Source organism: Colossoma macropomum, unplaced genomic scaffold (assembly GCF_904425465.1).
Source record: "Colossoma macropomum unplaced genomic scaffold, Colossoma_macropomum, whole genome shotgun sequence".
In the NCBI taxonomy this organism is placed as follows: domain Eukaryota; kingdom Metazoa; phylum Chordata; class Actinopteri; order Characiformes; family Serrasalmidae; genus Colossoma; species Colossoma macropomum.
Window position 1 is genome coordinate 23,554,056 of NW_023494807.1, and position 13,228 is coordinate 23,567,283.

The 13,228-nt window shown below is 38.0% G+C and overlaps 1 protein-coding gene across 1 annotated transcript in view; it reads right to left on the reverse strand.

The window, feature by feature from the left end:
* Nucleotides 1–13,228, reverse strand: part of LOC118796978 (receptor-type tyrosine-protein phosphatase S-like) — a 217,850-nt gene that overhangs the window by 152,101 nt on the left and 52,521 nt on the right. Inside the window, exon 2 of the mRNA XM_036556159.1 lies at nt 4,426–4,499. The gene's annotated coding sequence lies outside the window, so the exon portion shown is untranslated. The remainder of the gene's footprint in view (nt 1–4,425; nt 4,500–13,228) is intronic.

Here is a 13,228-nt window from a genome sequence, read left to right on the forward strand (position 1 = left end):
TGGATAACTGATTGCATTTGGCTATAAAAGTGGTGTAGAACCGTGGTGCATTCCTTTCTTTTTGTTGTTTTTGGCTATGTAGCCTTTAGCATGCTAACTAGCCAGCTAGCTGAGTAAAGTGATGACGTTACATCAGAAGTCATGTATTACTGATGAGGTAGTTTGTAACCTAAAGTCCGGCAAATCAAATGCTATGGTTTTGAAATGTTAAGCATTTTACAGTAGTTTACTGCTATAAACTGATCTGTCCGCCGTTATTTTCAGGTTTGAAGAAGGGAAATGCGCCAGGCCGCAATCGTTTCCAGTGCAGTTCTGCTGCTGGAGTTTGACACTGGTGTTCGCTCAATCCCTCACCCATCCTAAGGCTCATCTAACACCCTTTACCTTAGCTGATTAAGTAATGGAACGGCTCTTAAGATGGCAAAATGGGGAAATGACGAGGCCAAGTGGACAAATATCAAAACTGGTACTGAAACATGTAGTACTTTCGATTTTGAATAGATTTTTTTTCCAGAATAGATTCCTTCATTTTTAAAAGATGGAAATGACATCAGCCTGAAACGATAATGAATAATCTCACTACCTCCAGAGCCAACCTCTTCCAGGTTTTTAAAAAATAAATAGGTTCCTATGCAGCTTTTGTGCAGTTTAACACAATCATCTTTATACAGATAATGTGCTCATTTTCTCAACACAGAACAGCATAAAACATTTCAACACTGCTGTCATATTTCTGACTGCTTTTGAACTCCAGTTATAGGACCGTCTAACCACAGCCAGGCATGTCAACGCCACCTTCATTTGGGGCGGTCAACAATATCTATATATTATTTTTATTTATTTTTAGCACTCTGTATGTACACTTATGTTTACATCTTTTATGTGTTTTTATGACTAGTTTAACATTAATGTGTAGATTACTTAAATTAAGATATTAAACATGTTGATTGTGATGTGTTTGATCTGCTGTCTCTTTGCATCAGAGGAGATCCCATCACAGCCTGTAAGCATCAGATAAATGTAAATTTAAATACATTCATGTATCAGCTTCCTTGGCGCATTACAAATTTAGCACCATGTAAGTCATACATTTAAATAATCAGCAACATGCACATATGTAAACAAATTTGAAGACAATCGGATGAGTAATAAGGACGTTATGGTCGATGTAATGATGAAAACTTATATGTCTTTTATACAAGCGGATCCTGACCACGGATGCGCAAATGTATCACCTCAGACAGAGAACAGACAACACAGCGTCTCAGTATTTATATCTATGTTTCTAACAGTGCCTCACATGAACACACATGATACCAGTAAAAACTGTTCCATTCAGCCAATTAGCTGATCACCTCAGCAACCAGTCAGCACTCAGTCGCAGTAATGCTAGTGTCCTTCTGCCCAAAATCTGTTTGCTGTAGAAAAAACAGAAAGATGTAGCTAAGCTTCTCACATAAATGAGTAGAAGCACGTTCAAGCTTTCATTTAGCCATTTAGCTCCATTCACCACCATTTTTTGAGGACTTGCTCACAGACCTCTAGTGTTTTTTGGTACATTGGGGAAAACAAGAAGTAGCTCAGGCTTCCCTTAAACTGGTTTTGCTACCGCTAATCTTCTTTAGCATGTCCAGTGAGTTCAAGATGTCTTTGACTTCTGTTCGCCCTGCTTTCCAAACCTAAGACACAGAAAGCTAAAGCTTGCTAGCATCTGCACCACATTGAGCTCTGAATCCAACATGGCGACGTGTTGTTCCTGGTTTCAACCCAAGACTTTCTCCAGCTTTTATTACAAATTAAGGTGGACACATCCATATAAAAGTCTAATCAGGAGGCAGTGCCCAATGTCAGGATAATCGCTTTGAGGCAGATTTTTTCCAGAATAGATTTCTGTGTGCAATCATTTTAAAAGAGAAAATGATACCAGCCTGGAACAAGGAGTAACCAATAACCATGATGATTAATAACCTTTCTACTGTTAATCTTCTGTAGCATGTACAGTGAGTTCAAGATCTTTTTGCTTTGCTTTCCAAACCTACAGACCCAAAAAGCTAAAGCTTGCTAGCGTCTACACCCCGCTAAGCCCTGAATCCGACATGGCCGTCCATCACTCCAGGCCTCGACCCTGCTTTAACTAGCACGACCCCGTCCAGATGTCGAAACACTGCATGATACACAAACACAGTTAAACAACGGATCACACCACACCAGATGCAGGTCTGACACGGTTTTGCAGGGCAGACCATACGTTTTTATGTCTGCTCTGGTTTTGCTGCGCAAATGCACAATTAAGGGGAAAATCTGTCTTGAATTGTTAATTAGCAGTGTGGAAGGATTGTTTTGACACAGGTGAAATGGGTGCTCGTTGTCTTTGTAATGGCCTTCCACCAACGGGGGAAAAAAACAAAAGAACCCTCCTGCAAAGTGCTGTTCTGAAAATGCAAATCGTGCCCCTTCTGCTGCTTCATCAGGAGGAAATTGCAAAACGAGCGGAGGCATTTCCCTTCAAGCACGCTGAGTGAATATTCACCTTTTCACACACACAATCACACACAGCAAAAATTCGGGGCGCACCTGGACAAATGACATGCTTTGTTTATTATCTAATTGAAAATAGGTAAACACATGCTCTACAGAGAACACACTTCTACACATTTTAATGCACTATTACTGTTGAATTCAACATAATGAAAAAAAAACATAAAATGTGGCCAGTGCAAAAATAATGTTTTTTTTTTTCAATATGTTAAACTCAGCAAATAATTATAAATTGTGCATTAAAATTTGCAGAAGTGTGTAAAGGATGTGTTTATTTTTTTTAAATTAGAAAAAAAATAAAGCATGTCATTTGACCATGGGTTTCCAAACTTTTGCATACAACTGTACATCTATGCCAACGCCAGGTTTGCCCACCAAAAACATGGTGGATCTTCTCTTTTCCCCTCTATCTGTACTGTCATTTCTAGATAATTCTCACTCAACTGCTTCAGAGTGACTGTGGAAGGTTTATGTTACACACAGAAACTGAAGTAGAGTCTGACCTCCGAAATACATGGTCCTTCCAAAAATAGTGCATTTGAGTCAATGTTGTCAGAGCTACAGACTCTAAGGCTCATCTAATATGTCAGTTGGACAATATTAACTGAGGCAATGTGGATTTATTGCAAAAATTCTGTCGATAAAGCACTGATATCTAGTGGCTTGTTTCACACTGCAAAGATCATACATCTCTGATCACACATCTCTGACAATTCAGAATGCCATGGTTATTTGAAATGAAAATTCTTGGCCAAAACACTGGGCAAAAAACTAAAAAAGAAAAAAAAAAAATAATGATAATAATAGTATTATTTATTATGGACAAATAACAATCAATTACAACAGTTTGCAGTTGCATAAAATTTACTAAACTTATTAAAATTATTTCAGTACATAGGCTATAGTATGTGCTAAGAAATCCAACATCCTCAACAACAGAATGGTTGGTCATTCAACACAAAGAAGTATTTTTAGGCTAGGTTTTAAGGTTTAGGGAATTGCATGTATATATTATGTAATATTACTAAGTATTCTGTTTAAAATTCCTCTCTAGTTCATCATCGTTTCTCTATCCCAACATGACAATTATCACTTTTGAAGCATAGTCATCGGGTTACTTATCATTTCCAATACCCAATTACATCGCCCAAGCCTAATTTGAACACAAAACACCATCATGATAAAAATAACAAAAACATGGAAAATGTATCCAAACCAAACCTTTAGCGTGAAGATAACATGTTACAAAACACAGAAACATTTCTAAAAAGACAACAGATGAAAAACAAGAATTAATAGAAGCCAACAAAATCTTTATGAATTCTGGGAAGCTCAGCTTAGAGCTACAACATCTATAGTATTTAGAACATCGTAAATTTCTGCCGTTTATTTGAGTTTATGAATAAGAAATGTGACAATTCAGAACTCAGAACTGACAATCATGTCAGTCAGTAAAACACTGTTTAACTAAAACTATTGAAGCCTGTTTAATATTGATCATTTTAAACTATATCAGTCATTTTCATTTAGTGGAATTGCTGGTGTCTTAAAATCGGTATTGTGACAAAATTGGTCAAACCGCCCCACACATTTACAGATATACATACATATCGCCTCTGTCCAAAAAAAACAGGCATCTCCATATTTGTTGATTTATATAGATTTTTTTTACATCATTTTCACACAGCAGCTGTCTTTTATACTGTGTGAAACTTTCACGATGAATGGACCAACAGAAAATTACTTAGAAAAGCACCTCCTTACGTTGACTTACATTAAAAGATAACATTTTTGCCTTCTCCTGTAAGTTTCTGTTTTGGAGATGTGTGTTTTTGGACAGTCTACAGACACACACACACAAATAAATAAATAAAGGTAGATACTGACCACTCTGTCTTTTTAAACCCGTCTTAGCTTCATGTCCTGCTTTTGGTAATCCTCAGCAGTATGAACCGGTATGCCTACAAAAAACAGACAGGAGACAAGAGATTACTGAATTATGTAATGTAGAATACTGTAACTAAAGCATAAAACCTCCATTATTGTCTGTCTGCTTTACATCCAAACTTGATACAGAGAAAATGGAGCTGTCAGGATTAATAGAAAAGACCTTTTAAAATAGATCACTCAATTAAAAAGCCACCAATTACCGTCTGTTTCACAATGAATTGGCAGTGATTTGTTGCATGATGATAATGCAATTTTTACTGCTACTGTGTTTTTAGTAAAGTATCATGAAAAGAGCTGTGTGCTTTGTTATTGTGCATTTAAGTCCATTTTAATGGTCTGGGGTTGAATAATCATCAAAATAACTGGAAGATTATTTGATTACTACTATATAATCAATAGTGACAGCCTTAAAAGAGAACACTTCCTTTAGGTACATTTATTGGATTATTTGAATTAGCATTATGAAGAAATTTAACATTTATTTCTGTAGGGATACAAATGCAGTAAATGCAGAAATTTTTGCACTTAAGCCTAGCATCGCCTAAACATTCGGATCTTTTGGAATACGACGGAGGCTTCATCAAATATCAGTCTGACACATCAGGCAAATTCAAACAACTTTTTTTCATCATTTTTTTAAGCAATTATCAGCCAGTTCAATAATCGTCAAAATAATCGGTAGATTACTCGAATACCAATAACAGACAGAGATTGCCGTATAAGGAAAAGCTTCCTTAGGGGACATTTATTGTACTCAGAGTGGTGTAACCATGCAGGCCAGTGAATTAGAGCCATGCTGAGTTTGAACAGATGCCACTGCCTTTCTTAATCACACATATTTAATGAGCAAACTCCTTCACATAAACGTAATTAAACATACGAAATGTAAGGGGCCCATCTGTGACATATTAGCTGCAGTGCTACATCCGAGCACGTCTGAAAGGAATTTAGCGACACGTTCGAGGCGCTTTAGAGAAATTGTCTGAGACAGGATGGCATGCATCTAGATGTCTACACTTTTTCAACCACCCCCCCCACCACCACCACCACATCTGAAGCTGTTATTCATCTTTGGTGCATTGAGGCGTGTCTTGTCTCACTGTTGCCTTGTCAACCACTTCTCTCTCTCCTCCTCCATCTATCTTTCTCTCTCAATCTCTCATCTTCATCAGCCTGCGATCTGTTTGTGCAGTCCATGGGCTTAGTTCGCGGACCTCTGGGAGCGTTCATTTCCATGACAACCGCACCGAAATCCATCCAACCAGCATGATCTCCCTGACAAGCCAGAGTGTGACCTTAAGTCTGGACATGGCTGAGGTTAGCAAAACCGAACAAGGCGTTCGAAACCAGTACAGGGAGGTTTTAGGGCAATATAGCCATGGACGTTGAAATTCGGGGTCAAAAATGGGCAATCACAAGCATCATTTTGTAGACCTGCTTGAAAGGATCAATGACAAGCTTTGGGTCAATACGGAAGATTAGCACGCTGAGGATTAAAACAATACTCCAGCCTTTTTTAGCCTGAGTAGTATGCAGTCCATTACCACATACAACTATTTCAACACAGTTCACTGTACTGAAAAGAATAGAAAACCCATTGACTGAGACCGCTTATAATAAAATCCAGTGGTATTTGCTTCATCAGTTGGCCACTGGCTTTTATTACAAATGTGCTTCTAGTCATCAGTTTTCTGTTCTTTTATGACTAAGTATATGCAAACACATCAAAATAGTTTTCTGTGTTAATTAACTATGTGCTGCAGATGCACCAGATAGAGATGAGGTAGAAAAAATAGCTGTATTCCTTTAAAAGGAACACCTTAGCAGTCACCTGGAATACCATTGCAACACCCTTGCAACACCTATGCAACCATTTGGAATAACAATAATAATATGTTGAACACATTATCTGAGTGTATTGATTCACAAAATTCAGAAAACGACATTTTTCGTTACAGTAAAAATATAGTCTTGCTTAAATTGTGTACAGTAGGATACTCCAAAACAATTTAAGTCAATATTCCAAATAGCAAACATGTATTGGTCTGCTGGCTTGATAAGGTTGGCACCCCGCTGACTGTTTGCCACTACTGGTCTACACTTGGACCACCTAGATTATTGTCATGCGTACCAGGCATAACTAGTTTTCTAATCTCCTCAAACATATTTTAAACGCACAAAATCTTTTATTTTAGAAAATGAACGAAGATAAATATTACAAACAACTCAGAAAAAAGGCCTAATATAAAACGATTTTGTTGAAAATGTTGTTGCTGACACTGTGCTACATTAAAATGATTTACCAAACTAATTTACAAAGTATAACTAAAGAAAGGAAGGAAGGAAAAGGAGTAAATTGGACTGTGAGAGGAAAATGAGTGATGATAAGTGGAACTTTGTCTATTACTCTGCTTAAGCACCAGTGGGCTGCCCAGAAAACGCTGAGCAAAGTGCCGGTGCCAGCTTTGCCATCAGCGTGCCAACAGTGGTCTACTATCCTCTTGCTATCAGGGATGATATGTTGTATTGTTACATTGCTAACCTAAGTAGGACTGCACCAATATCAGAATTGTGGGCCAATGCTAATATCCAAAATTTTTCATGTATATATCTACAGATATCAACACAAACCATTTATAACATGCAGAAACTAGGGTGAGATCCACCTGGATTAGCATTACAGAGCTAACATTTATTTGTGGTTCCAAGTGTGGTAAAGTGAATAAAACACAGACAAGTTTGCACCGTAGCCCAGCTTCACCAAAATGTTCTGGTCTTCCAGTACAGTACAGTAATCTGGAGTGCAATAATTTCCAGAGCACAACAATCTAATCTTTTTTTAGGCATTTTAAAGAAATTATCTGCCGATTCTGAAATCATCCTCAATATACTTCAGCAAGAATGTTAACAAAACCACACACAAGCTAGAACAGTGTAGAATAAAACAAGACCGAGCTGGATATTGTAGGTATAACTGTTAGAAACTGGCTAAAAGTTATGCAAGGTATTAGCAAAGCAGCCCTGTAGCCACACAGTTGAGTGGCTTTCTTCACCGTTAGCATGCGGGCTAACAGCTGCTGAAGGTCATGGCATCTGCAAAGCAGCATCAGAGACAGCGAAGTGACACACTTAGACGGCGCACATGGGCGCAAAGCTGCTTAGCGAGGGCGGCGGCAGCATATTGCATGGATGTCGAATGTTAAATGGAGCCAGCGCCGGTGCAGATGTGTATGAAAATGACACTAATGCTCAACAGCTGAAAACAATGGAGTCAGTTCAACAAACAGCAACAACTTCCCCCCCTGAGCAAAGCAATTGCGAGCAAACACAGCCATGTTAGCTTCTGCTCAGGCTAATTTAAGGAATGACTCTGTAAGGCCTGTTTTTTTTTTCCTGTGCAGTGTATCGTTACCATAGCAATGTGTATATTCAGTATTATATTTCATTTAATGAAAAAATCCTAGATTCTTGTTCACACAACAAGGTCCTGATGCAGAGCTTTGCCCCACAATCGCCTTAGGGCAAAAACTGGGAGCTTTCCAAGATTTACTAACAGACAATTTATCTGAAGTTGTCACCTCACTTCTCTCTCACACACAAACACAGCCACACTGTCATTCTGGCCTATTCCAGCAGGCCCGGTGTAATGAAGCCCCTCTTAAGGTAGCGTAAATGTGTTTAGCAAGATCTCAAGTCTCAAATCAACTTTCACAGACCAACAGAAGGAATCTGCTAGTGAGTTAGTGTAAACTGACTATTAGTCACTATGTATAAGGTAATTAATTCAGGATTTCATGAATGCAGTATGCACGCAATCTAATGTTTCCAAATAAGAGAACACACAGAGCTCCAGAACAACCACTGAAAGTCAGCTCTGCGCAGCACCCCTGAGGACAGTTACTAATTTTAATGACATATCACCCAATAATAAACATATTATTTTACATTTTTATAATTCCTATAGTAACAAATTCCCTATTTACAAAAAAAAAAAAGTCACAGTAGAAGTAAATAATGCACTGCTACAGACAAGTGCACGCCAAGACAACACATATACATACATACACAGTCATGGGCAAAATTTTGATGCCTCAGTCAAATTACATTAAATTGTTTTCTTGAGTTTGTTGTTGGCAAATAAATAGACATTTTGTACTATAATTTACAGAAAAAAAAACATTTAGGTTTGTTCCCTGTAGAGGATGTGTTAACTTACTTCTCACTCAGAAAAACAACAAAACATGCAATTTGACCAGGGGGGCCCAAATTTGCATTTCACTGTGACTGTGTACACATTTAAAAGATGTTAAAACTGGGTCTAAATGTGTGACATGTAAGATTTATTTGTAGGTATTTAAAAATGCAGAACATTTTATTCTAATCATCCTTGATTTGAACAGAAAATAGCGGCACAGCTGGGGATAGATAGAGCTGGGGATATATAGATAAATTTAATGTTAGGGTTTCTTTGGTGTAATAAAGAAATAATGAAAAAAAGAGGTTCATTAAAAAGTCTATCAATATATTATTATGCACAATCTATTAGTGCACAATGTATTAGTGCTTTTCAAAAATCAGTCCATTTTAACACCACCACAATGATACCAGAAACCATGACAAAGTCATAATAGGAAATTTTCATATTGTAGTGACCCACTACTGGCTCACATTGCCTCCAAAAAGGTCAGGAGGTGTGGCCATGTGAGTGTCCATGCAAGGAGGCTCATGGTAGGTGCATGCCCTCCTGAAAAGGGACTTTAATGTTGTTTAAAGGTCATTGTTTGTGTAAAAATGTGTTGTGTGTTATTTGTGCTTTATTGAATCGGGGATGTGGGTGTTTTGTGTTGACTATTGGGGACCGTGAGGGTGAAGCCTGTGGCTGGTGGTGACCTCCTTTGCACGTTCAGTGCTTTGTATGTGCCTTTCTGCCCTGGTGTTTAATAATAAGCACTCATTGTGGAAATCATGGCCTCCCCTGTGTCTTAGCCTACGCTGACTTGTTCTTTTGGTTTTGATCATGGTTTTTGAAAAAAGCCCTAATAAAAACACTCTGCGGGAGCATCCTATTGCCACTGGCTTCTAAGCATTACTCAGGCATAATTTATCATCAGATTCAAAGGTCCTGGCCTAAATCAACAAATAAAGTCATGGAGAACTGTCAGCACAGAGAAGGAACAGAACCCATGGAGTCTATGATAGATGAGAAAATTTGAATTTCTCTTCTTTTTTTTTGCTTATAAAATCACACAAACAGATTAATGTTGGATTATCAGAGTTCAGAACATAACAGTCTATGAAGTGATCCACATCTCTCTGACCCAAATAGAATAGATACAAACATTAACTCACAAGCATTTAGACATTTCAACTGAGACATTTAGAGGTTCTCTTGTTTATTCTCCTGCACATCTCTCTCTATTCCCTCTCTTCTCAGACTGTGTGAACATTCTGGCTACATTCCCAGATATTTTGGAGAAAAAAAACTCTACCTTACTTTTCTCCCTTCAATATTCATAAAACCATAACAGTGAAAGGTTGAAAAGGTGAAGTCCTTTGCGACCTGCCCCTGTAATCAGATACCCCCCCTTCTGTTCCCCTCTAGATCTCTGAGGAACCCCCAAAGTTAAACATAAAATATCATTTCTTCTAAAGAAAGTCTTGGCTGTAAGTCCAGCACAGAACACTTAAGTTCAAAAAGTACTAGGGATGCACCAATATGGGAATTCTGGGCCGATGCAGGCATTCAGTATTTTTCACATACAGTCGTGTGCAAACGTTTAAACACAACAACAAAGGTTAATGCATCTTCAACAGGGAACAAACTTAAATATGCCATTTTCTACATATTTCAGTGTACAGTTTCTGTTCATTTGCTGAGTTAAACATGTTGAAAAAAATAAATTAAATATAAAATGTGCAACATTTTATTCGTTATTTTTCTCCAATATTTCAAGCTCAGCAAGCAAAAACAGAACATACTTTACAATGTGCAGAAGTATGTTACAGGATGTGTTATTTTCACTTGTAAAATCAACAAAATGCAATTTGACTAGGGGCACCTAAACTTATGCATACCACTGTACATATCTGCTGATGCCTATGCAGATGCTGATATATACATGTTTATAAAATGCAGAAATTGGGACTAAATCCAGCCATTTAACATTTATTTTTATAGGGTTACAAGTGCGGTAAAAAGAATAAGATGCATTTTTGCACAGCAGCCCAGCGTCACCTAAACGTCCTGCTCTTCCCGGGGACAATAAATGCTTCATCAAATATCATTTTGAAATATAGGTCAACTCTAATCTGGTGCAGATTATCTGCCAATACTGATATGATTTTGATATCATTGTGTGTCCCTAAAAGGTATATCAAAAAATAGTTTTCTTTCTTAAACATAGCTACACCTTACCAACAGTAAGCTCATCATAAAATGGTTTTATTATTAACTGTAACTGTGCTTTATACAATTTGCTACTCTTTGTTTTATATGCAATCTACTCTGGTCTAAAGGGTTATATTATCAAGCTAAGTAGATAGCTTTTACCGTTTTGTAAGCCATTTTTGCCACATTAGCTAAGAAGCTTGCTAGCCACCATTGTTTTGCTAGCAATTTCACCATTATATTCCACCATTATTGCCTGAGGTCAGGTCCTTGTTTATTTGCTAAATTTAACACATTTCTACATATTAATAATGTAACTGTAATAGTGTAAAATGTGGCCTGGGCAAAAGTTATGGCACATCTTATATTTTATGCTTAAACTTAAAGCAAATAAACGGAAAATGTGCACTAAACTTTGCAGAAAAATACCATCTTTAAGTGTGTCCCCTGTAGAGGATGTATTATCTTCTCTTAGAAGCTAAATAGTTAGCTTTCACTGTTTTGTAAGCCATTTTCAGCCACACTAGCTAATAAGCTTGCTAGCTTAGCTCCCACTGTTTTGCTAGCAATTTCACCATTATATTCCACCATTATTGCCTCAGGTCAGGTCCTTGTTTATTTGCTGAATTTACCATAATGTAACACAAAATGCGCTGAACTGTGCAGAAAAATGCCATATTTAAGTGTGTTCCCTTCAGAGAAAGTGTGAACTTATCTTCACTTAGAAGCTGAATAGTTAGCTTTCGCTGTTTTGCGAGCCATTTTCAGTCACACTAGCTAACAAGCTTGCTGGCTTAGCCACCACTGTTTTGCTAGCAAGTTCACCATTATATCCCACCACAACAGGAGCCTGATGTCATATTCTTGCCTCAAGATGGCTGAACAGATATCAGCAAGGCATTTTCCTTCCCATTCATTTCTCTTTATCATGGCCACCACCCTGTCAGGTACCTGACCTTCATTGCCTGCTTCCTCTCCATCAAGCGTGGACCCCCCTCCGAGAGACACTGTCTGACTGCAGAGAAGTTTAAAAGTTCAAAAGTTTATTAAGGTTCACTTCTCAGTGTGTTTCATGTATTTCTGACCAGCCGCTGGAGACGTTCAAAGGCAAGCCTGAAGGAGCTCTGTCCTCTGTATCTTAGCTTCCTCGTCGCTAATAATATGGCTGATGCTAGTTCTGCTATCATCATATAACTGGCAGCAATTTGTGTTTCCTTATTTTTTAATGGATTTCACCCACTTCTGTTGACATGCACATAGAACCTAGATTGGTACGTATACCACAATCATTCTGTAACTAAAAATAATATTCCCATTAAAAATAAAGCTTAAATGCTGGCTGCTAGCGACTATAGTGCTAACTGTAGACTCGCTGGTGCATTTCAGCGCCTGTTTCCAGCTGGCATGGCAGCCAAACCTGATACAGGCAGATGGAAAGGCATCATGGGGCCTGCACGCATACGCAGAACATGCCGGAAACGTGATGGAAAATACACAGGAAGGAGTGAGTGGTAACCCGGCAGGTGACAGAGTTAAAAGAAGGGCACAATCATACCAGATTATCCGTCTAATCCGAAGCTAAAAATAAGACAAGAATGCCCATGCTTTAAAATGAGACCTGCTGATTGTACTCCAAACTGATGAATATAAAGTCCTAATTTCTCATTAACAATGTTAATTTGCATAACTCACATGAAACTTTAATGACTTTGATCCAGGGCCGGCCATGGGTCAGTCCCACATTAGTCATTTTGAATGTGAATTGGAAATAGACTGTGGGGACATTTTCATAATTATTAGGCTACACAGTCTTCCAATACAACTGAAATTACACTTTATCCTGACCTGTTCCCTTTCAGATGTGCTGTGTAATAGGCCTACATAATCAAGTACACATGTATTGAAATTAATGTCAATCTAGTGCTTTTACAGGACAATTCAGAATGACCAAAAGTGACGCAGCACTGAAGGTTTTGACTACTAACACCAAAAAGTAGGCCTATATATTGCAAGAGTTTCAGTATTTTCTGTAATGGAGCGTTTCATAACATGCTTGCAATATGTCCCATTTTCATGAATGACTATGGCTCACCATAATCTGATTTCCATCCAGAAAGAGAACGAGTGAGCACTCACAGAATCAGTATCGGAGAGATAATATGGAGGACTGTTGAGCTGCACTCAAACTGTAAATGTCAGGAGGCTATGACAGCTTTGATATTTATCTGTGGTCAGCAGACAAATCAATCAGAGCTTTATGAGCCTGTTCAGAGTGCAGTATTAGGTCTGTGTCTGTTTAGAGGGCAAGGCAGCTCCAAACTTGGTCTGCTAAGGTTCAGCTAAGCTGCTCAC